The sequence below is a fragment of the Grammomys surdaster genome, unplaced genomic scaffold (genome assembly GCF_004785775.1).
Source record: "Grammomys surdaster isolate TR1022 unplaced genomic scaffold, NIH_TR_1.0 263, whole genome shotgun sequence".
NCBI lineage: Eukaryota > Metazoa > Chordata > Mammalia > Rodentia > Muridae > Grammomys > Grammomys surdaster.
The window spans coordinates 3,653,366-3,678,068 of record NW_021604704.1 but is presented as its reverse complement, the minus strand read 5'-3'; the positions used below and the strand labels follow the sequence as shown (position 1 = coordinate 3,678,068).

Here is a 24,703-nt window from a genome sequence, read left to right as displayed (position 1 = left end):
TTACAGGCAACTATAACTACCTTCTACCCAGTTTCCTTTGCTTAGTTTTTAGATTTTTAAAATTGTGTGTGTGTGTGTGTGTGTGTGTGTGTACAGGCATTACAAGGGATCAGAGAACAACCTGAAGGAGCCAATTTACTTCTTCCACCATGTGGGTTCCAAGGATCAAACTCAGGTTGTCAGGTTTGATAGCAAGCACCTTTACCCACTGAGCCATCTCACCAGCCCCTTTGCATTTTTTTTTTTTTTTTTGGTGTTTTGGGCAGAGTTTTTCTGCGTAGTCCTGACTGTCCTAGAAGTCTCTCTAGACCTTTTTGCTTATTTCTATATTGAAGGGTTTTATTTGTTTTGCTGTTGAGTTGAAGTTAATACTGTTGATGTGAATTTCTTATTAGATAAATGATTTACAAAGACTTTTTAAAAAATAAAACAAAACATTCTGCAGCTTCCCTGAAAAGGGTTGAATTGTTATTTTAAATTGACACATAGTAATGATATTTATAGGGTTTAATGTGATAGCTTCTTTTTTGAGAGGATGAATGGAGGTAGACAAACCTCTAGCCTCAGTCTTGTAAAAAATCATGTACTTTATAGTTTTTTAAAATAATGGATTACCTAGGGTTTTCCCTATGTAAGATTGTTATTTGCAAAGGAAGTTTTAATTGTTCCTTTCTTATCTGGGTATCTTTCATTTCTTTGCCTTCTCTGGCTAGAACCTCAAGTATAATGCTGAATAGAATTGGCTACTGTGGACATTTTTGTTAAGGATGCACTTTAGATGTAGCTAAAAGACCTACATTTTCTTACCAATCTTGTTGATCTTAAACAAATGATTTACCCGTTTTGTTTTTCCATCTAAAATCAAGCCTAGAAATACCTACCCATATGTTTCAGAGGGTTCTGAGGATTAAATAAAACCCACCATACCATGTACTTAGCAAATTTAGAGTGTTACATGGGTAGTAGGCTCTCTCTGGAGGCTCCATAAGCAAGGAAAAGCATGCACGGAAGTAATTATATAAACAAGATTGCATGTGTTAAGAGTTATAATAAGGACTATAAATAATATGTTTAGGGTAAGCTATTAGTTTTGTGGTGAAAACAGTCTTGTGCAGCATAGAGAAATGGTTTTTTAAAAATGACATCAGTAACATGTTGTCACCTAAATTCTTCGGGATTCCATTTAACATTCCCTTATTAGAAATGACTATGTTTATAGTGTAAGTTCAACTGTCCTATACCAAATATAATGGACTTAATAGTATTCTATAATGATTTTAAATGAGGTTTGCTGCCAACAGGCATTTTTAAGTCAAAATGAAATGTGATCAATCAGTAATTGTATTTATTTCCTCTTCATTTGTGAATTTTAGGTAAATTATAGAATTGTTCCAAACCTACCAACGTTTGAGATTGCTCTGATAAATTTTTCCTCTGCAGCCTGTACTTTGGATTCTCAATATGAAAAAAATAGTCCCTGACGTAGTGGATGGGTTCCTAAGTCCCTCCCAGGCTCTCATACTGAGTGGTGCTGATGATATGCCAAGAGAAAGTCATTTTGCTATATTTAGTATTACTGAGTAGCTAAGGTGTTTATGACGGTGTGTAATTACGTTTTGTCTTTACTGTTGTAAGGATTCCTGTGTCCAAAATGTCCTCAGTTTCCCAGTCACTATGCCTTTAAGACTGACGAAATGCTTTTAGGTACTGATGCTGCAGGATCGTGTGAATGAGCTGCTTAAAGCGCCTCCCTCAAAGTGGAGTGGGAAGGCCCCCATGCTCTGGAGTTCAAGCCGCACCTTCCCCCTATCGGCATGGTGCAGGTGGCCAAACCCTCAAGACCTGGCACCACTGCTCAGTGGCCTATCCTGTCCTCGTGTCACGGGACACGGATCAGGTGCGCAGTCAAGACCCTCAAGCAACGCGGGTGCAAACGCCTAGCACTGGGACCCAGGAATTTCGTCTTTCCGTCCCCCCCCAACCATCCCGGAAAAGGGGGAGGCCGGTGACGTCACCATCCGGGCACTCGATGGTGGGGCCACGGTTCACAATGGAACAAAAACAAGCAGCCCTAGACAAACTCGGAGACACGGCTGCAGCTTGCATGCTTAACCCTCTCCTGTCCACATCCTGGCCATTCCCGACAGACTAATCCCTTTGCCCAGGCTGCATGCGACATCTCTCCCTTCTCCCACTCCACCCTCCTCTTCGGAGTGTTCTGGGTCCTAAGTCAGCTCTCGGCCTGGTCCCCTTGCTAAGGGGTATGTAAGAATCTCTGGCCAGCGTATGACCCCCTGGAGGGGCCGTCCGGAAGCGACAGTAGGGCTGAACAATCTTTCCCTAGCATTGTCTTCCCCTCCCCCACTCAGTTCGCTGCGTTCCAGGCGTCCACTGCCTTGTCTGGGCCCCCTAGTGGCCCACAGCGTTCTTCCTTTCGTTCCCTCACCAACCCGAGATGGACAGGGAGAGGGGGCAGCTGGCTTAGAGGGGGGCTGGGCAGGGGGAGGGGCCAGGCCGAGCGCGGAAGGGGCGGGGCTTAGAGGGGGAGGGCCCTGACGGGGGCGGAGAAGCTCAGTCTTAAGCGGCGCTGAGACTGGTGGGAGTCTGCGCTGCTGCCGCTGCCGTTGCTGTTGCCGCTGCCGTTGCTGTTGCCGCCGCCGCTGCCGCCGCCGCCGCCGCCGCCGCCGCCGCCGACACCGCCACTGGCCGTGCCGGTTTTCTTTCTTTTTCTTTTTGTCTTTTCTTTTTTGATTTGCTGGATCCGCCATATTGACGAGGCTGTGGTACCCAAGGCTGCGGAAGCTACTAGACTCCGCCGGTGGCGGAGCCGCAACCTCTCGGTAAACGGCCCATTCGGGCCCTCCTCCCTGTCTCAGCGAACCCCCTCCCTGCCTTGCACCCGCTCCCAGGCCTCGCGGGAGCCGGCCGCCGCCGCCTCTCCCTCAAGGGAGGCGGCTGCCTCTCCCGCCCCAGGGCTTGGGATTGGTGACGGGAGTGAGGAGAGGAGCCGCAGCGTAGCTAGCAGGCCGGGAGTGGGGGGACAGAGGCGGCGACTAGGGGAAGGTGAAACTGCCGCTGCAGGAGGAGGAGCAGGAGGAGGTGACGCAGGAGAAACGTACAGCCCGGAGCTTGACTGAGCTCACAGAGCGCCCCAGCCTGAGGGGAGAAGGGGGAAGAGGGCCGCCGCCGGCTGAGAGGGAGGAGGAGGCGGCCTTGGCCACCGCTGTCCTAGGGCGGCCAGGGTGAGGGGCCCGGCCCCTTGTCGGTACGCGTAGAGCGCCGCGAGCCCGGCATCCGCAACCTCTCCTCATATTTTTGTCCCTCGTCAGGCCCTGGCTTGGGATGCTCCCAGGTTAGGCCTCATCCCGGACCGAGCTTTTGCATTTTGCCTCCCGCCTCCGCGTGTCCTGCTACGCAGAAGACTCCTGTGTTGTGTTTGGTGAGTAGTTAGCTCGGCGGTGCCAGGGCCACTCGCCTTTCCCGGGCCTACAGCTGGCTGGAGGGGTGGGGAGGACGGCGCGAGGGGGTGTGTGTGCGTAAGAGGTCCCTCCCTTGGGGGCCGCTGCCTGGCGGTGTGGGGGGCTTCCCTTGTCGCCCAGGGGCCGGGCCGTCGCGAACGCGCGCGAGCCTCCGTTGTGCGCGCGGCCGGGGTCCCGTGAGCGTGTGTGTGTGTGTCTGTGAGCGAGTGTGTCGATGTGTGTGCGTGTGTGTTTTGGACTGGGAGGGAAAATGGCTGACGGCTCTGGCCCTCCCCCTCCCCCCCCTTCCCGTCCTGACTGGAGAGGAGGAGGATGGAGACTCCGGGCGCGGCGTGCCGCCCCTCCACCCTCGCGGGAGGTCGCTTCGGAGCGCGCGACAGCGCGCGGGCGCGCCGGGGGTGGGGGCGGGGACAGTTGGTTCGCGCGCCCCTTAACCCGGCCGCGGACGCCCTCAGCCTGTTCCACTTGACACCAAACGCCATTACTGAGGTGGAGTGATTTGGAGCGGGAGAGCTAGGCCTCGGCGACGCCTGGCTATCTGGCCTGCGGACTAGTTTGCCTCCTCAACGCCCTCCCGCGATAACCTGCAGTCGCTCGGTGGCCCTGTGCCCTGGGAAGTCTGAGCTGGTTATCGCTCCCCTACACCTCCCTCGCCCCGCTTCGTCTACTCACGGCCAAAGGCCCGGAAGGATGTTTTGATGCCGAAATCGCTTCCAAGCGAGAGTTAGACCTACCACCTCTGTATTTTTAGCTGTTCCTGAAGAACAAGAAAAAAGAAGACGAAGAAAGAAAATACTAGTATGTGCAAGCTTGTGACTAATAAAACCTTCAGATGCTTGTGATGTGAGGCTTGAGGCTTGATGAATGGCTTGTTTTTCATTCATTGTGAAATATTTAAGTTAAACAGGTGCGAAGCTGGGGTTTTGTTTCTGTTTGGGTTTCTCCAGAGACTGGAATGATAAGATTTTTAGATATGACGTACTTAAATTATTATTTTGGAAGTTCTCTAGTTACACCGTTAATTGAATTTTCACAGCCACAGTTTACAGGTGTGTGTACTTGCCGCAGAGGGTCGTTGATTGTAAATGAAGGAATTGTGGGTTTTGGTGATATTTTCTTGTTTCTGTTAGAAGGAGAGGCATTCAAGTAATTTTTTTAACCTTAAAACCCACCACCCTTCTATCTCTCTTTGTATAATTTGACTTATGAAGAATTATTTTGGGTGTACTTACGTGGGAACTCTGCAGCCGGTAATAAAGGAGTTCATTAGCTTCCTTTATTATAAGGATTGGTTAACCATGATTAGGTCGTACACTTGAACTTAATTAAAAATAGAGACTACAAACTCTTTAGATTGTTCTAGTCTACTGAATTACCAGGCTGCCATTTTGGCTTCAGCAAAATGCCTTCCAATTCTTAGAAGATTTAGATATTAAATATACAGAGATAGTAACATTTGTTTTTGCAATGTTTAAACTTACTTGCTTTGTCATACTTGCAACTCTAACCATTCATACTTTATTGTTGCAGTGTTTGGGTAGAATGAAAGCCGGAAGTATTTGAAATTTAATGTTTCAAGTGTGAAAATAGAAAGAAAAAATATGTTTTGCTTTCTCTTACTAAAAACTCTTGTCTTTTAAGCTATATGAATGAATGCCTTCATGCATTTTCTTACCCCTCCCCCAACAAAAATACGCTGTTACCTTAATGTTCTGCTGTTTCTTCCTTTAGTTTGCTGACCTTGGTAGAATCTAAGGAACTATCTGGAAGCATTAAGGACCAGAACACCATGGACAAGAATCTTAGGGTTTTTTTTTTTCCTGAAAGTAATTTTGAAAAACAGATTTTATCCTTAAATTATGGCGCATTTCATGGGGATCCCTTCATTTTCTGCCTATCAGTGGAATGCTTCATCCAGTAGGATTTACTTTGGTTCTTTTGTCTTCTAGCATCTTGAAATACATTTTCTGATAATCTCTAGAAGAGCGATTTAGTGGTGTCTCTTCAAATTATTTTTTGACATAATATTAATAAAGCTACTTATGGAAGCTTCTCATATGCCAGTCATTTAGTTATTGATTAGTTGGACACACGAAAACCTATTCGTTTATTTTTTTTCCTATTTAATGGATCAATTTTTTAAAGTTTTTAATATTTCTAGAATTTTATCATTGGAACCAATCTTTGTTTAAAGCAGGTGAGAGGAAATTACTTGAAATATACAGGGGTGTCTGGGGCTAGAGAAATGGCTTAGTAGTTGTGAGTACATAGTGTTCTTGCAGAGAATCCAAGTTGGATTCCTAGCACCCACATCACGCAGCCCACAAACTGTAACTCCAGCTCCAGGGGATCTGACACCCCTCTGTGAGTGACAGAAACACACTCAACCACTAATTTAAAATTAACAGACACATATACACACTTAACACACGCGCGCACGGGCATGTGTGTTTGTGTATGTGTGTATATATATATGTGTGTGTGTGTATATAGATTAGTCTTTGACTTTGATCCCCTGTGAAGTATAGTCTGTGGTTGTTTAACTGTTATTTTGTTTGCATATTATATTTTTTTCTTGCTGATAAGTTTTCTGAATCTCGAAATGGTTCTCAAAAATTAAGAAACAAGTCTAGTTTCCATTTCATTGTTTTAGGATCTGCATCTTTGAGAACCATGTTCTTGGTTGCTGTCTTGTGTTTTTACATGTTCTAACAGTGTTTGGGAAGGATTTACTACATTCATACTCAATTCTGGATATTAGAATCACTTGGGAGTGGTTTTCTTGTTTATCTGATATGGGACTTAATAAAAGCTGTATTTTAAGAGTACTGGGTATGATTCTAATACTGTATCAGAGTTAAAACTGTGGCTATTGTTGCATATTATTATATAACTTTTATAGATAAATAAGATAGATTTTTTCTAACTGCTTTCCATTTTCAGCATAAGTAGCACTTATTTAGTATTAATTACTCTGTTAAGCATTTGAACATTCTTATTTATTACATTATATAGGTGGTAGTATTATTTTATTATTATTATACCAGTGGAGGGCCTGCCATACTTAGTGGTACTTTAGCTTAGGTGCCATATTAGTGAAATGATACTGACTACAATTTTAGAAGAAATTTAGAACCTTTAGTTAGTTGACTATAACAGAGTAGCTTTAGATTAGTTTTGCTTTTAAGAGTATCAAAATTGACAACTGAAAAATAGTTTGATTGGCCATGGAAAGTAGAACAAATAGGTGTCTTCATACCTCTACTAACATGTTCAGAGTAATAGGTTATTAGTTAGTGACTTTATGACTAAAATAATACTAGACAACTTTTACATTCCTGAAATGAAAAGATATTTATTTCCTGGGAATTCATATTATTTCAACATATAGTGAAATTGTAATTTCAGTTTGAGAACTCTGAATTTCATTTAATTAAAAATTTTACTTTCAATAAAAAAATTTAAGACTAATGCTTCCTTTTAGCATTTTTTTTCTTTTTTTAAGATTTTATTTCACGCATGAGTACATTGTTGCTGTCTTCAGACATACCAGAAGAGGGCATCAGATCCCATTACAGATGGTTGTGAGCCACCATGTGGATGCTAGGAATTGAACTCAGGACCTTTGGAAGAGCAGTCAGTGCTCTTAACCATTGAGCCATCTCTCCAGCCCCCCCCCCTTTTTTTTTTTTACCATTTTGGTAGTGTTGGTTGATAATTATGAAATGAAAATAGCCACAACAGATGTTGGGTTTATGTGCCCTGTTTCCTTAGGGTCTCATGAACACTAGGGCAGTTAAATGCTACCACCAAGTTACATCTCTATCTCTATAATTATTCTCAATGAGACATAAGAATCCTCAAATATCTTTAGTGAATTTTAGAAAATGGAATTTTAGTGATCTTTAAAGTTCTTTTATATTATTTATGTTTCTGTGTTTTGAGACAGGAGCTCACAAACTTAGGCTGGATACAAACTGGCTGTATAGTGTATGACTTTAAACTGATTCTTCGGCTCCCACCTTCCAAGTGCTGGGATTGCAAGTATATTTGCTGGTACATCATCTGGCTCTGAATTTTCTTATGTAGAAAAATGACTGAAATTTTCTGACAGGTTATTGGTGCTAAAATGACTAGTATATTTTTAGGGGAAAATGTGGGAAAGTATTATTGTAAAAATGAGATATTTCCCTGAAATTATACTTGATCTTTGCCAAAAGGCTGAGAAATGATTAAAATTTATTTTTCAAGCATACCTATGCTAAGTCCTGTACCCATCATAGGTACATATATATGTATATTCAGCAAATGACTTTTGGTTGTTTGGTGTTTTCAGACTAGTCCCCTATGAAGCTATTGACCTCATCCTCCTAAGTACATGAGAGTATAGACCTGCCATGCCACACTGAGAAGTTTCCAATTTTATTCTGGGTGATTGCCTAACAGTTAATTCTGTGCTTTAACTGTGTGTCAGAATCTTTTGTGGAACATTTTCAAAGTATGTTTGTCTTGGTCTTATTCTATAGAGTACAAGTACAGTTTGGAGCAGGAACTGACCATTTAAAGATTTTTTAAAAAATATTTATTTTATTGATGAGTACACTGTAGCTGTCTTCAGACATACCAGAAGAGGGCATCCAATCTCATTACGGATGGTTGTGAGCCACCATGTGGTTGCTGGGAATTGAACTCAGGACCTCTGGAAGAGCAGTCAGTGCTCTTAACCGCTGAGCCATCTCTCCAGCCCCGACCATTTAAAGAAAAATGATTAGAGTTCTGTCTTGGTAACCCAGGACAGGAGAGTTATTTCGCTGTTCATTTTAGGAAAAAGGGAGAATTTGCAGTCCTGTGCATTTTGTGTTTTGTTAGCAATACACTTGAACCTAATTTTGTCAATCAAAAAGTTCTGACTGTAACCCAAACATAGGGAGAAGTTCAGCACCTAGATTGATTAGGTATATGAGAAAGTGATTGCACAGACATGACTCAAATATATTATTTCACACATTCATTAGTTTTGAGAACTTTTTCAAGAATTAAGGTTTCTGGCTCCAGAGATAATGTTTTTAATATCTTTTAACACATTAACTCTTTTTATCTATCATAGATAATTATTTGCTGTGTCCCAGGCATTGGTCTAGCAACTACTATTGTGTAAAAGGAGAGGCACAGGATTAGTTCTCTCTAAAGTCCCTCCTAGGTTCTAATTGGTATCGTTTTTATGTGTCTCATAGAAACTGATTTAGGTAGATATAAGTAGTAGACTTGTTAAGGTATAAACCAATGGGATTGTCCTATTTTCAGGTTTTTTTTGTTGTTGTTGAGACAGGGTTTCTCTGTGTAGCCCAGGCTGTCCTGGAACTCACTCTGTAGACCAGGCTAACCTCGAATTCAGAAATCCACCTGCCTCTGCCTCCCAAGTGCTGGGATTAAAGGCGTGCGCCACCACTGCCCGGCCCAGTTTTTTTTTTTTTTTAATAATGTAGTCTGAATTTATTTTCTCAAGGATATATCAAGGATAGTGTAAATGAATTTTTTTTTTCAAGACAGGCTCTTACCATGTGTGTAACCTTGGCTGGCCTGGAACACCTACAACATTATTGATTTCCCTGAATGGTAAAATTGGGGTCCTATTTGATTTGTTTGCAGTGCCAGGGATTGAAACTAGGACCTTCAACATGCTTTAGCAAGTGTTCTTTTTGCCACTAACCTGTGTATATTCTCATTGCCATTCTTCCATCTTTTATTTACTTTTTATTTTGAGACAGGATCTCACAGACTTGCTCAGGTTGGTTTTAGTTCAGTTTATTTTCTTTTGATTAATTGTAAAACTAAGTATCATAGGGCTGATATTCTAAAAGAGTTTTTTAAAAAATTGCATGTTTACTTATAGAGTTAGCTAACCCTTGAACAAAACAAAAGGAAAACTTCAGTTAGGCATGGTGTTGCAAGCCTTTAGTCCCAGCACCTGGGAGGCAGAGGCAGAGATTAATACTCTAGTTTTTAAAAAGTAGTGTATGTTATTGTACAGAATGAATTTCATTATTTTTAAGTGTTTATTGTGTACTTTGATCATTATACTTCCTTATTATCTGTTCTTGACTCTGTCTCCTTTCTCATCCGTTTTCCAAGTAGTTGTCCTCCTACATTCATTTTCTATATTTTATAATTTAGCTTGTCTTCTAGAGGTCAGTATTTTTGTTGGCTTGAAAATTCCTTAATTTATTTATTCACTTTAAATCACAATATCGGCTCCTCCCAATACCCTTTCACACAGATCTCCCCCCCCCCAACCTCCTCTCTCTTTCTCTGAGGTGGAGAGCCCTCCTTGGGTATCCCCCACTCCCTGCACACCAGGTTTCTCCAGGTGCAGCCTCTCTCTCTGAGGCCAGGCAAGTTGGTCCAGCTAGGGAAACAGGATCCACAGGCAGACAACAGATTCAGGGATAGCCTCTGCTTCAGTTATTGGACCCACATGAAGACCAAGCTGCCTTTGAAAGTGTCTTAATTTTTATTTCATATCAAAGTATCAGTGACTTAAGATTGTGGGATAAATGATAATTATCATTACTTTGGTCATTACTTACACCACTCAAGAAACTGTGGCAATGAAGTTAAGGATAGCCAGGATCACTGGGCCAGTAAAATGCTTAAGAAAGAGTAGGCACAGAGAAAACCTTCAAGCTAGGTCCATTTGAAGCCCTGCTCCCTCTACCAAACCCCACTTATGGCGAGGTTGGACCACTTCTCCCACCATCTCTACTGGAATGGATTTGACTAAACCTCCATACAGATGCATTATTTTATGACACTGTATACTTTTTCCCCCTAACTTATCATTTATGTGAACTCTGAACATGTACTGTGTTAACCAAGCATATCAAAGGAATTGTTTTCTTCAGATGATTTTGAGCTGTTAGTCTTGGATGTTAAATCTCAACCTGTACATTCTGAATATGGAAGGAGAAGACAGGAAAAAAGGCAGAGAAGGGAAACATTCACATTCCTGTCTTAGTGCCTTGTGTTTTGCTGACTGGTGTATTTTGAAAGTCAACAAATTTTGTTAGTTGGTTACAGGTCTCTTTTTCTTGTTTACTCTGAATTATATGAGCTTCTGAATCTGATTATTAATATCTTTGACACCAGAGAACATGACAGTTGATGTTTTAGATCTTAACAGAGTGGTTTGTTTCTGAGCACAATAGTGCAAAAGGATTGGGTTGCTTGTCTTTATAATTCAGGTCAAAGGAAAGATTAGGCAAACCTTTTCTGTAAGAGGCCAGATAATAATAGTTTGGACTTTGTGGGCCAAGAGGCAAAATTGAGGAGATTGAATTGTATGTTGAGATAAAAATGTAATTAGACACATTAAGTATAATATAGGTTTAATGAGAAAAATCAAAACTTGGTTTGGGGTATAATATAGTATTGGAATTTAAAGCTAGTGTTCTCTCAAGTTGATTGCAAATATTTCTGTGTTAAGTCATTCTTGATTTAGATTGAACAAAAAACAAACCAAGAGGTTGGATTTAGTTTGTCACCCTAGTTTTTAGTTTTGCCTGACCTGGCTTAGTTCCTAGACCTGGAGGGCTTGTCCAAAAATTCCTCTGCTCATTCCAAGTTTAGTTCAGTTAGTCTGCAGTGGAGGTCTAGAGTATGCTACTAAAAAGTTCCCAGGGAATTACCCCAAGAGAATTACTCCATTAATTCTAGCATATCCTACTTCATTGGTCTATTACAGTGTAGTTCTATCTTGAATATTCTGCTTTGTGCTTAAAGTTCAGTTATATAGTAAATACCTGTTATGTACTGGGTTGTACTGTATATTAGGAACTGTACCAGGTAATAGGAATACAAGGTTAAAAAAACAGAATTGTCCCACCCTATATTAAAATGAATTTAAAATTAGTCACCATATTTACTTCATTAGAATCTTTGAGCCAGTACAATTTTAAAGGAGGCCAGTGATAATAAGCTAAATTGGAAAACTGTATTTTCAAGTACAGTGAAACGTCATTTGGTATAAAACTTTAAAATATCAAAGTTCTCTTTCAAGACAGTTAAGTTGTAATTTAATATTTGATGGGGAAAGCTTTTTAGAAGATGGATTCTATTTTTTTTTGTAGTAGTAGTTTGGTTTTTGAGACATAGTTTTACATATACTAGGCTAGGCTGTAACTCACTGTGTAGGTGAATATGACCTTAAACCTCCTACCTCCTCTTGAATGCCAGGATTACAGGAGTGTATTGACATGCAGGGTTTATGCAGTGCTGAGTATTAAACCAGGGTTGTACTAATACCAGATAGGTACTACACCAGCTGAGCTATATTCCCAGCCCGTGGCTTCTATTTGACAGTTGAAGATAATCAGGAATTTTATAAATTCCTCCGTTCTGAGAGTGGAAGGTAATCAGGAATTTTATAAATTCCTCCGTTCTGAGAGTGGAGAAACACTGTTGTTTAGCTTTGAGAGATTTGAATTATTTGAAAGAGGATAAGGAAGTACATTTGAGGATGAGGTATTTTTTAATTTGTTTTCTTTTTGTTGTTGACTTTTTGAGGCAGGCTTTCATGTTTCTGGTCTCAAACTCCTGACACTCCTGCCTCAGCTTCCCAAGTGCTGCTAGAGAATACAGGCCTGCACTACCATGCCTGTTTGGGTTTTTTCCTCCTTAGAGCCAGTAACTTGTGATCTTCTTGCTTCAATCTCAAGAGTGCTAGGATTACAGTCAGGATCCATCAGGCATGACTGGGGAAAGTGATTGTGGTTGTGTAGCTGAATGAAGACTAAAGAATCTTCCCCTGAATTTATTTTTTGTGAGAGCTTCCCCTTTCTACTATGCATTGAAATTAGTCATATAAATGTAAGCTGGGGCTTGTTTTAATGCCCTTATTTCTTCCTACTGTCCCCCAAATACTTCTCAAAATGCTTACTGTGCCAATTCCATGAGAAACAAAATTTTTGACATAGTCTGTGTTTGCAAGGTTCTTTCTCATTCTCTGAGCTAATTGGTCAGTAGTTGGTAATAGTAAGTAAGTACTCCAGCCTTTCATAATCCCTGTCTCTCCACCTCTTCCTCTGTATATTAGGTATTGTAACAGGTTAATAGGGATGTCTTCTTTTCCACCTACCATACCCTCAACAATCTCAAAGGCTTAGATTATAGTTGTAACTGGTAAGTGGTAAGCAAGTATTTGATCTTGGTGAAATTGTAAAAAAAAAAAAAAAAAAAAAATTCAAACTTAAACTCTGATTACTGCCTTGCTGTGATGATTGACTTAAATTCATTCATTTAACACCATTATAGGCATAGAGAGATACAAAGATGGTTATTAACGTCTACCTTAAAGACTCTAGGATGTTGGGCCAGACACTTCCATAAGAGTTGAATCTGGTGCAAGGAGCTGGGGGTGTAGCTAAGTGATAGTGTGCTTGGTATTTACTAAGCATGAGGCTCTTGAGATCAATTCTCAGCACCAAAAAACAACCATAAAAAGTGTGAAAAATGTAGTGATAAGAAAGATTGCTCAGTTTGGATTTTTTAAAATGAGGCTTGGCAAATCTTCAAAGATGTCATTTTGACATCGCCTGAATTAGAGTAGGGACCTTCAGATGGTCGGTCTGTCTTTCTTTTTTTCTTTCCTTCTTTCTTTCTTTCTTTCTTTCTTTCTTTCTTTCTTTCTTTCTCTCTCTCTCCCTCCCTCCCTCCCTCCCTCCCTCCCTCCCTTCCTTCCTTCCTTCCTTCCTTTTTTCTTTTTTGGTTTTTTCGAGACAGGGTTTCTATGTGTGTAGCCCTGGCTGTCCTGGAACTCACTCTGTAGACCAGGCTAGCCTCGAACTCTCGAACTCAGAGATCCACCTGCCTCTGCCTCCCAAGTGCTAGGATTAAAGGCGTGCGCCACCACTGCCCGGCCCAGATGGTATTTTTTAACCTTGATGTTTCTGACCAAATACTTGATCAGACACTTCTCGAGGCATGCTGTATACTTACTAATCATCTCTGGTTTCTACCTATAAAATTTCAGTAGGACCTTCTCCCTGTTGTAATGGCTAATAATGTGGAAAAGTGTGCACCAAACAGAAATTGAGAGCCATTACTTGAAACGGTACAATGGCAGAAAGAGTGTTTTTAGAGGAAAAAACTAGTATAGCATAGAAGGAACACTGGAGAGAGTCAGCCAGGAGGAGTTATGGGAGATGACTTAGTTTAAGGCTTGATTACAAGATAATATGTTAGAGCATTTAAGTTTGAGTGTGAAGGGCCTTTAAGTGAAAGACAGTGGTTTCTGTTTTTTTTTTTTTTAAAGATAATTCTGAGGGGAATGGGCAGATAGGACAATCATTAAAGCATGAAGACCTGAGCTAAATCCCCAGAACTCACTTAAAGCCAGGTACAGCATGCACCCGTTAATTTCAGCAATGAGGAACTAGAAATAGATGGATCCTTAGGGCTCATTGGCCAGCCCAACTCTTCCTATTTGGACAGTTTCAGGCAGATGAGAGACCTTGTCTCAAAAACTAAGGTGGGTAATACCTATTGAACTACACTCGATTGTCCTCTGGCCTATGCATGCACTCATTTGCATACACAAAGATTCTGAGCATAGCATGGTAGATATACTGAAGTAGAAATGTAGCAGGGGATTGGATAGTATTATAATAGTTCTTTTAGCCAGGCGGTGGTGGCGCACAGGCAGTGTTTTTTGTCCAACATGATTTCAGAGAAAATAGTGATACCCCACTTGATTATTTTTTAAAGGGAACTAACCAAACAAGCTTATTGGGGTTTATTTACTTCTTTTTCTTTCTTTTATTTTTTTGTTTTTTGTTTTTGTTTTTTTTTTTTGAGACAGGGTTTCTCTGTGTAACTCTGCTGTCCTGGAACTCTCTGTAGTCTAGGTTGGTTTTGAACTCACAGAGATCCAACTGCCTCTACCTCTCAAGTACTAGAAGGCTTATATTTCTTAGCCTAACAATTTTCAAATATTTGTATTGGGTGTCTCACAACCAGGTATAACTCCTGTTCTATCGGATCAATCACCCTCTGGCCTCCATAGGTATCCACGAGTACACGCATATAAATAATAAAAATTAGTTAAGAATAACTCATTCCCGCCAGGCCATGGTGGTGCACGCCTTTAATCCCAGCACTTGGGAGGCAGAGGCAGGCGGATTTCTGAGTTCGAGGCCAGCCTGGTCTACAGAGTGAGTTCCAGGACAGCCAGGGCTATACAGAGAAACCCTGTCTCAAAAAACCAAACAACAAAAAAAACAAACAAAAAAACTCATTTCCTATCAGTGTAAATGTTTTTATGAAAAAAGACTTTCTCAAAATAAGAATTCTCAAGGACACTGGTGGTTTATAATTTTTGCATCTCTGAAAGACAACTGGGTATAAAATTTTGTGACAAGTAATATCTAAGAAAAAACTTATCTCTGGGTAATAGAGAAATCTCATAGATACCAGGGAACCCCCAGGCCATACTTGTAAAATCAGTAACTTATTAGACTGCTGTAGACAAGAAAGTTTAGATCTTTAGAATGGCATCTAATCTACTATAAAATTTTACTTTTTAACTAGTAATTTACCTGTATAGTCACCAATCAGGTTATTATACAGAAAATTTTTAGTAGTAGTCTAGAAGGTTCACTTATCACTCCAAAACATATTTTGACCTTTCTACTAAAGTTATATGCACATATATCAATGTTTCGTTTAATTTATCCAATCTTCTGTTGGTGAACACTCAGATTTCAGTGATTTTTCTTTTTTAACTAATAAAAATGTTAGCACAGGGCATGGCATAGTGATACACACCTTTAATCCCAGCACTTGGGAAGCAAGTAGGTCTCTGAGTCTACAGAGTAAGTTTCAGGACAGCTGGGGCAATACAGAGAAACCCTTTGTTGAAAACAAAAACCAACCCAAATGTCTTCATATAGTGAATATATTCATAGAATATATACCATACAGTGAAATATTAGCAATAAAAAGGGAAATATTGATATGCTTCAACTTTCATGAACTTTAAAAGCATTCTGAAATGAAAGAAACCAGTTGCAGAAGGCAGAAAGTAGATTAAGGGAGGATATAGGGAATGGGGAGTGGCTGCTTAATAATGAGGGTATGGTTTCTTTCTGGTGCTGGAAATAGAGTCCAGGGCCCCTTGCATACTATTTGCTACTGAGCTACTCCCTTAGCTTTGGTATGGTTTTTCTCTTGTGGGTGATAAAAATATTCTGGAATTGTAATTGTGCAACTGTAAATATAGAAAGACCCATTCAATTGTACAGTTCAGATAAAGTGATTTGTATTATGACTTTTGAATAATACAATGAGATAATCTCATGAATGGGGTTATTTTAATTTTTTAAGAAAGAATCTCTATAAAGTTGTAGCTTTCTGTATATTTCTTTTGTGTATTTTCAATGAAACAAAAGTTTATCTTTTAAAAAAATAAATCTTCATTTGTTGATTTCTGGGATAATGAAAATAGCAGGCAAACTTCACATATGAATGGTATGTTGGTGCCAGGAGCAACTGATATCATAGCATAACATATATACAGAGTGATGTAATTGAAGTAGAAGTAAGAAAGCTGTCTTCCACATGCCATATGATGGTTTTGATATACCCATGCTAGGTTCAGGAATTCAAACCTAGCAGTCACAACTACTTCTAAATCTGTCATGTTATATTAATAGGTTTTTTGGACTTAGTTAAAATATATATTTTTTGTTTGGTTTTATATAACTACAAATAAGTTTAGGTTTTATATAACTACAAATAAGTTTAGTTTTTTTTATTATTAATCATTCCATTTGTTTACTTCTCTAATGATATCCTACTTCCCTTTATCCCTTCCACCAACTCCCCCATCCCACATCCCCCTTTCCCTTTGCCTGTATGAGGGCACCCACCCACACTCCAGCTATGGTAGGTTTTTTGTTATTCCAAATGAATTTGAATGTTGTTGCTCTTTCCAACTCTGTGAAGAATTGAGTTGGAATTTTGATGGAGATTGCATTGAATCTGTAGATTGTTTCAGTAAGATGGCCATGTTTACTATATTGATCCAATCCATGAACATGGAAGATCTTTTCCATTTTCTGAAGTCTTTTTAGATTTCTTTCTTCAGGGATTTGAAGTTCTTGTCATACAGATCTTTCACTTGCTTGGTTAGAATCACACCAAGATATTTTATATTTTTTGTGACTATTGTGAAGGGTGTTGTTTCCCTAATTTCTTTCTCAACCCTTTCATCCTTTGAGTAGAGGAAGGCTACTGATTTGTTAGAATTAATTTTATATCCAACCACTTTGGTGAAGTTGTTTATCAGCTGTAGGAGCTCTCTGGTAGAATTTTTGGGGTCACTTAAGTATACTATCGTATCAGCATGCTATCATATCATCTGCAAATAGTGATATCTTGACTTCCTCCCAATTTGTATCCCTTTTATCTCTTTGTTGTCTAATTGCTCAGGCTAGAACTTTGAATAGATAGAGAGTGGCCAGCCTTGTCTTGTCCCTGATTTTAATGGGATTGCTTTGAGTTTCTCTCCATTTAGTTTGATGTTGGTTATTGGTTTGCTGTATATTGCTTTTACTGTGTTTAGGTATGGGCCTTGAATTCCTGATCTTTGCAAGACTTTTAACATGAAGGGATGTTGAATTTTGTCAAATGCTTTTTCAGTATCTAATAAAATGATCATATGGTGGTTTTCTTTGTGTTTATATAGTGGATTGAGGTGATGGATTTCTGTACATTGAACCATCCCTGCATTCCTGGGATGAAGTCTACTTGATCATGGTGGATGATCATTTTGATGTGTTCTTGGATTCAGTTTATGAGAATTTTATTGAGTATTTTTGCATCGATATTTATAAGGGAAATTGGTCTGTAGTTCTCTCTCTTTTCTTAAAACTTACTTATTTTTTAATATTTATTTTATGTATATGAGTACACTGTCGCTGTCTTCAGACACACCAGAAAAGGGCATCAGATCCCATTACAGATGGTTGTGAGCCACTATGTGGTTGCTAGGAATTGAACTCAGGACCTCTGGAAGAGCATTACCTCTTAACCACTGAGCCATCTCTCCAGCCCTGTAGTTAGTTCTCTTTCTTTGTTGGGTCTTTTTGTGGTTTAAGTATCAGTGTAATTAATTGTAGCTTCATAGAAAGAATTGGGTAGTGTTCCTTCTGATTCTATTTTATGGAATAGTTTGAGAAGTATTGGTATTAGATCTTCTTTGAAGGTCCTATAGAAATCTGCTCTAAAATCATCTAGTCCTGGGCCTTTTTTTGGTTGGGAGACTTTTAATGACTGCTTCTATTTCCTTGGGGGTTATGGGGCTGTTGAGATGGTTTATCTGATCCTGATTTAACTTTGATATCTGGTGTCTGTCTAGAAAAATCATCCATTTCATCCAGCTTTTCCAGTTTTTGAGTATATACTTTTATAGTAGGATCTGATTATTATTTTTTTAATTTCTTCGGTTTCTGTTGTTGTTTCTCTTTTCATTCCTGATTTTGTTAGTTTGGATACTGTCTCTGTGCCCTCTGGTTAGTCTGGCTAAGGGTTTATCTATCTTGTTGATTTTCTCAAAAGAACCAGTTCCTAGTTTTGTTGATTCTTTGTATAGTTCTCTTAGTTGCTACTTGATTGATTTCAGCCCTGAGTTTGATTATTTCCTGCTGTCTTCTCCTCTGTGTATATTTAATAAGTTTAATTTTTAATTTTGTTTATGTTTATAGTTAAGAAACATTTGTTTTGTAAATTTGTTTTCCCCCCTCAGGCAAAGGTTTTCTCTATGTAGTCCTGGCTGTTTTGGAACTTGTTCTGTAGACCCAGCTGGCCTAGAACTCAGCAATCTCCCCCTGCCTCATAAATGCTTTAATTAAAGGGGTGTGTCACCACGCCCAGATTCCCTAAGCAATATTTATAATAGGAAATAATTAAAAGATTCTCTAAATGTAGAATCAGAGTTAGCGAACTTGAGCCAGCTTACCATTGATAGAAATCTAGCAGGTATAATCAAATAAACTAGAACCACAGTTGGATACTTATTGATAAGTTATTTCTCTATTAAATGGGGAAGATCCATTTGTACCTCAAAGGGTGGTTTGTTTATATTTTCTTTCATTCAACAGATAATTAGTAAGTTGTATAGAACTGCATAATTTTGATGTCATTTTGTTACTGGCTTCTTTAATTTCCCTGCTATTAAAATTGTTTTAGAGCCAGAACAAACTCTGATAGGAATATTATGACACTATAAATTATGTTGCAGAGGGTAACTTTTTTTTTTTTTTACTTGAAATTCAGTTTTCACAAAGGACAATGTAGCAATCAGCTCTAGTAGAGTTGGGCTAATGTAACATAATGCTAACACCTGTGTTATATAAAAATATTGAAATAGTAATTTCACAAATCATCCATAGCAATTGTGACAATGCATATCAAAATCAGAAAATCTTGATAATATATATAATTTGGAGACTCCCCCCCCCTGCCCTGGCCCAGTCTAGAGATCATATTCTTAATGAGCCTTTGAAAGTTCAAAAATAAGAATTGTCAGGAATGAGTAATAATCTAATCAGCATTTTGAAAAATATATTTACTGGGTCCCTTCTACATGTTCCTGGCATTTGCACATCCTCTCAGTAAAGTTTTCTAATAATCTCTGGAGGTGTTAGCCACCTGAAAAGAGCAAGATGATACTTGGAAATTGAACTTGTGGTTCTGTTATATTGCACTATGCATTGCTGAAAGAAGAAAAAAAAAAGCCTATGTTCTGTAGAATCAGCCTTGGAAAAATAATGGGATTCATGAGAAACAGTAAAATTAAAAGCAGTTTGGTTACCTGAAAGCTATCTTACTTTGTAATAAGCTATCTTACTTTGAAACAGTTAAAATTTCTAATAGATGTAGTGGCATGCGCCTTTAGTCCTAGCACTTGAGAAGCAGAGGTGGTTGGATTTATGAGTTTACACCAGCCTGATCTGCAAAGCCAGTCCAGGACAACTAGGGAAAAATTTCTTTTTCCCTAGGAAAAAATTCTTTTTGTCTTGAAAAACCAAAACAACAACAAAACTAACACATAATTGAAAAGATCAATTCCTCACAAAATATAAGACCCATTAAAGGTAACATAATAAAAGGGAATGGATATATGGAAGGGTTGAAGTTACTGAGTTTAGGATACAAGGTTAAAAAGTACGTACAAAAGTCAGGTAGAACTGCAAGAAAAGAATTCTTAGAGCATGTGGCTAGACAAAGCCAAGAAGAGTGTGGGACAATAAACTTCTGGCTACAAAATAGTATGATTGAGGAAGGCTGGCCACAACCACAATTCTGCTTTATGAATTTGACAACTAGGTACCTTATAAATGGAATCATAATGGTTTTTATATCATTTTTTAACTGACTTATTTCATATTTTATTTCATGAAATAATACATTCAAATTCTTGTACATGTTGCAGCTTGTAAAAATCTTTTTTGAAACAGTCTTACTACACAAGCTGCTAGCCTTTGCTAGCCTGGAATTTTGCAGAATAGGCTAGTCTCAAGCTAAGAGATCTGCCTGCCTCTACCTCCAGAGTGCTGGGATTAAAGGTATGTACCACCATACTTGGTAAAATTACCTTTCTTTAAAAGCAATAAATAGAGGTTCTAATTCCTCCCCATCCTTATTACCACTCCCCACTATCTTCATTAAAGTTCAGGCATTTGGTTGGCCCTTTAATTTTTATTTTTGGTGCTAGAGATTGAGCTATGTGCCCATTCACATAGTGCTTACCTTCTCCCATTGTGCTACAACCCAAGCCTTCAAAGTTTGTAATTTTAAGTCTGATTTGCCTGTTCCTTTTGTTGCTTGTGCTATTAGGAAAATCTATTGTCAAATCCTTGGCTGTTGAAATTTGCCTTTTATGCTTTAAATCAGTGAAGAGTAGACAAAATATTTTCACACCAAAAATTTCTGTTTCAAGGTGTCAGTTTGATTATAGAAATTTCTTGGTCTGTATCTTTACATGTATTCTACTTGGAATTTATTGAAACTCTTTGATGTTTTTTCATTAAATTTGGAGTGAGGTTTTAACCCTAATTTCATCACAGATCTTGTCTTTTTCATTACTCTATACTGATGTGTGACACATTATTGCTCTGATAATCTGTTCTTGAGTTTTTTTTGGTTTTGCTCTTAGTTCTTTTCAGATTGCTATCTAACAATCTGCAAATTTGCTGATTGTAGAGAATTTCTAATTTTACTTGTAGTCCAGACCTTTGACTTGGCTCTTGGATTTTGTTTTTCAATGTCCTTTTTGTATCTTTATTGACAGTCTACCTTTAAAGGATATAATCACATTTTCCTTTCCTAGTATCATGCTTTAATTTTTTGAGGATACATGCAAGAGCTGTTTTTTGAAGCCTTGCTTAGTTGGGCATCTGGACTCTTTGAAGGTTTTTTTCCTGTATAGTTGGACCATGCATTCCTATTTTTTTTCATATATTTTAATTTTTAATGTAAAAATGGACCCTTAATACAATGTAGTACATTGAGTAATGATTTTTTACTTGCCTTGCCACGTCCAAGGCTTTATTTTTTTGTTTGGTTTATTTATTTATGTAATAACTAGCTGAACAATTTTAATAAATCTTTCCTGTCATTTTTGGAATCTCTGCGGTCTCTCTGTTGAGTGTTCCAACAAGCGCTGTATGTGTCTTGTCTTTGCCTGCCCACTCTTCTACCCAGATACTAGCTTTTACTAATTACCTACTGATTGCTCTATTGTTTTACATAATGCTTTGGGTTATAAAATTCCCCAGTCTGATCCCTGATCCAATTAAAAATTTCATTTTCCAGGGATAATCCTTTGCTGGTTCTTGAGGCTTTGTTTTTGACCCAGGATGGTTGTTTGCAGCTGTTTCCCTGGTTCTTTTTGGTAAACTACCTAGCTGGGTGATTTTTATTGGCTTTTATCGAACTATCAGAATCTTAATTGAAATAAAGCCAGTTTACTATAAAAGCACTTAGATTTTTGTTTTTTTCTCTCCCCCCCCCCCCCCCCCGTGGTGGAACCTTTATACCTCTTTAGAATGGAAGAAGCAGACTGACTGTAGCTGGGTTCTCTTATAGTTAAAGCCCCTACTTAGCAAACTGCTACATGGAGACAGCATCTACCCTGTGACTTTTTTTTTTAAAGATTTATTTATTTATTATATATGAGTACACTGTAGCTGTCTTGGGACACACCAGAAGAGGGCATCAGATCTCATTACAGATGGTTGTGAGCCAACATGTGGTTGCTGGGATTTGAACTCAGAACCTCTCGAAGTACAGTCAGTGCTCTTAACCACTGAGCTCCAGCCCCCTACCCTGTGACTTTTAACCTATCTCCTGCCTTAGAATCTTGAACCAATGGATGAGATGGGGTAAGAGCCATTAGGACTGTAGTATTCTTGGCTTGCTGCCCTTGAAGTAGAACTTTACCCAGAACCCAGACAGTCTTCCTGCAATAGAGCCTCTTGCTGGATGTGATGAGAAATCTAGCTGCTTTCTTCTCACAGGAAGATAGCATTAACTTGAAGGGGAGAGCCCAGTGTTCTTTGGTATGCTCCTCTGGAATGAAACCATGGTGATTTAAATACCAGGTTCTGTCCTTACTGATACAGTAGATTTGTTGTGATCAAAAGTTTTGTTGTTTGTTATATATCCTTAAGACAATTTCTAGAGACTTAATTTTTTTTTAACTTGCTGTCAGTGGTAGTTTTACTGAGGAAACTGCCCGCAGAGCTTCCGATGTACCATTTTAAAGTCATTTTTAATTTAAAATTCTACAGATGTACGATAACCACTGAAAAGTTGGTTTTGAAAATGCCTAGAAAGGATGCTAACATTTATTGAAGCTTCCAGTACCATAATGTGTATACAGGACTTGACAAACCTTACTGTGGAGGAGGTCTGAATAAGAGTATTTGGTTAATTATCAAGCATTTTTAAGTGAATACATTTTTGCCATAAGGATTTTCAAGTGAAGGATGCAGGGTCTGTTGCAGTGACTTCTAGGGAAGTTATCCTTTGTAATTAGTCTTAGATATAGTGACTTAGTTACAAAATATATGAAGAGAGCTTTAAGTAGTGTTGAGAATAGAATATGAACAATTAGTTGACATGGGAATATAACAGTAATTGAACATCTTCATTTTCAATTTCTGAATTGATTGGTTATGAAGTTGTCTAGAACTGGCATCACACTTAGAACCTTGTTCTTGATGTTGGGAACCAATAAGAATTTAGAATGATGACTTTATATACTGATAATTATGGGAGTATTGGGGGCTAGGACAAGGAAATACTTTATTATTTTTTATTTTTTGGTTTTTCAAGACAGGGTTTCTCTGTGTAGCCCTGGCTGTCCTGGAACTCACTCTGTAGACCAGGCTAGCCTCGAACTCAGAAATCCACCTGCCTCTGCCTCCCAAGTGCTGGGATTAAAGGCATGCACCACCACTGCCCAGCATTTTATTCTTGAAGAAAGATTAAATTTAAAAATTGCTTAGTGGGGCCAGTGAAATGACTCAGCAGGTAAAGGTCCCTGCCATCAAACCTGACAACCCAAGTTCGATCTTTAGGATTTACATGGTAGAAGATGAAACCTGAGTCTTAGCAGATTGTCCCCTGAGCTTTATTTGTATACCTTAGCATCCCACACCTCCACCCAAGAAAATTAAAATGTCACTTTAATTTTTTTTGTTGTTTATTTTTTGAGACAGGGTTTCTCTGTGCATCCCTGACTGTCCTGTAACTAACTTACTCTTTAGTCAAGACTGGTCCTGCCTCCTGAGTTCTGGGATTAAAGGCATATGCTACCACCACCAGAGAACTTTAAAAAAAATTTTTAAGTAAAATTGCTTAGAGATAATTTGCATTCTTGGATATGGACTGAACTGCTAAATTATAAATGTACTGTCTTGGGCTGGAGAGATATGGCTTAGGGGTTAAGAGCTCATCCAGAGGTTTTAAGTTCAATCCCCTGCAGTGTGATCTGATACACTCTTCTGGAGTTGAGGTATAATGCAGATAAAACACTCATATACATCACTAAATAAATAAATAAATAAATCTAAGACATTTTATAAAATAAATGTACTATCTTTCAAACTTTGTAGCATGAACTCATCTCTTGGAATAATAATTTTAATAAATTTTTTATGTGGCTGCTGGAGGTCAATATTAACTTACCTCTCTTACTTTGCACCTTAATTTTTAATTAAAAATTTTTAATTATTTTGATAATACTTTTTAATTTTAAAAATTATGTGTCTGGGTTTTTTACCTGCATGTTTTGTCTGTATACCACATGCATGCCTAGTACTTGAAAAGGCCAGAGAGGGTCATCTTATTTGGGATTTATAGAAGATTATGAGCTGCCATGTGGCTGCTAGGACTCTTATCTAACCTGAGTCCTCTACAAGAGCAGCCAGTGCTGTTAAATGCTGTTACGTCTCCATTCCCTTTAGATTTCTTATTGCATATGTGAGTGCATGGATGTGGAAGTAAGAGAACAACCTACAGAAAATGGATCAGTCCTTCTACCATGTTGATCCCAGGGATCCAACTTAGGTCACCAGGCTTGGTGGCAAGCACCTTCACTTACTGAACTTGGGAGTTCCCAGATTGAGCTAGGATAGCTAGCCGGTTAGCAAACTCCAGGGATCCTCCTGTCTACCCTCCCACTGCTGAGATCATAAGCATGTGCTGCTTTGCCTTGCTCTTTGTGGGGATGCTGAGTATCGAACTCAGATCTTCATGCTTGTGTAACAAGTATTTTATACACAGAGCTATCCAGTTTATAATTTTTAAAAGCTATATTTCTTATTAATATAACTAGTCATGTTTTAGAAAAAAACTTAATTTGAGGAAATCATTCATGAAAAGTCCAATTTCATGAAAAGTCTCTAAATCCAAAATTTTTGATAGATTTCTATAGTTTTGCCACTTGATAATTTATATGGTATCTTTGTCTGCAATGATTTTCTCATCACTTTTGCCCAATAGTTTTGGTTTGTCTACTGATTGAGTTTTTAATATGTACAGATGGAAGGGAGGTGTGTGGGTGTGTGGGTGTGGGTGTGGGTGTGTGTGTGTGTGTGTGTGAGAGAGAGAGAGAGAGAGAGAGAGAGAGAGAGAGAGAGAGAGAGAGAGAGAGAGAGAGA

General features: G+C 38.9%; 1 protein-coding gene across 4 annotated transcripts in view; it reads left to right on the top strand.

The window, feature by feature from the left end:
- The first annotated feature begins 2,701 nt into the window (after window positions 1-2,701).
- Window positions 2,702-24,703, top strand: part of Usp9x (ubiquitin specific peptidase 9 X-linked) — a 103,655-nt gene continuing 81,653 nt past the window's right edge. For 3 of the 4 annotated variants that reach the window (XR_003712441.1, XM_028776024.1, XM_028776022.1), the window contains exons 1-2: window positions 2,702-2,840; window positions 3,330-3,439. The gene's annotated coding sequence lies outside the window, so the exon portion shown is untranslated. The remainder of the gene's footprint in view (window positions 2,841-3,329; window positions 3,440-24,703) is intronic. The other variant, XM_028776023.1, reaches the window with a different exon arrangement.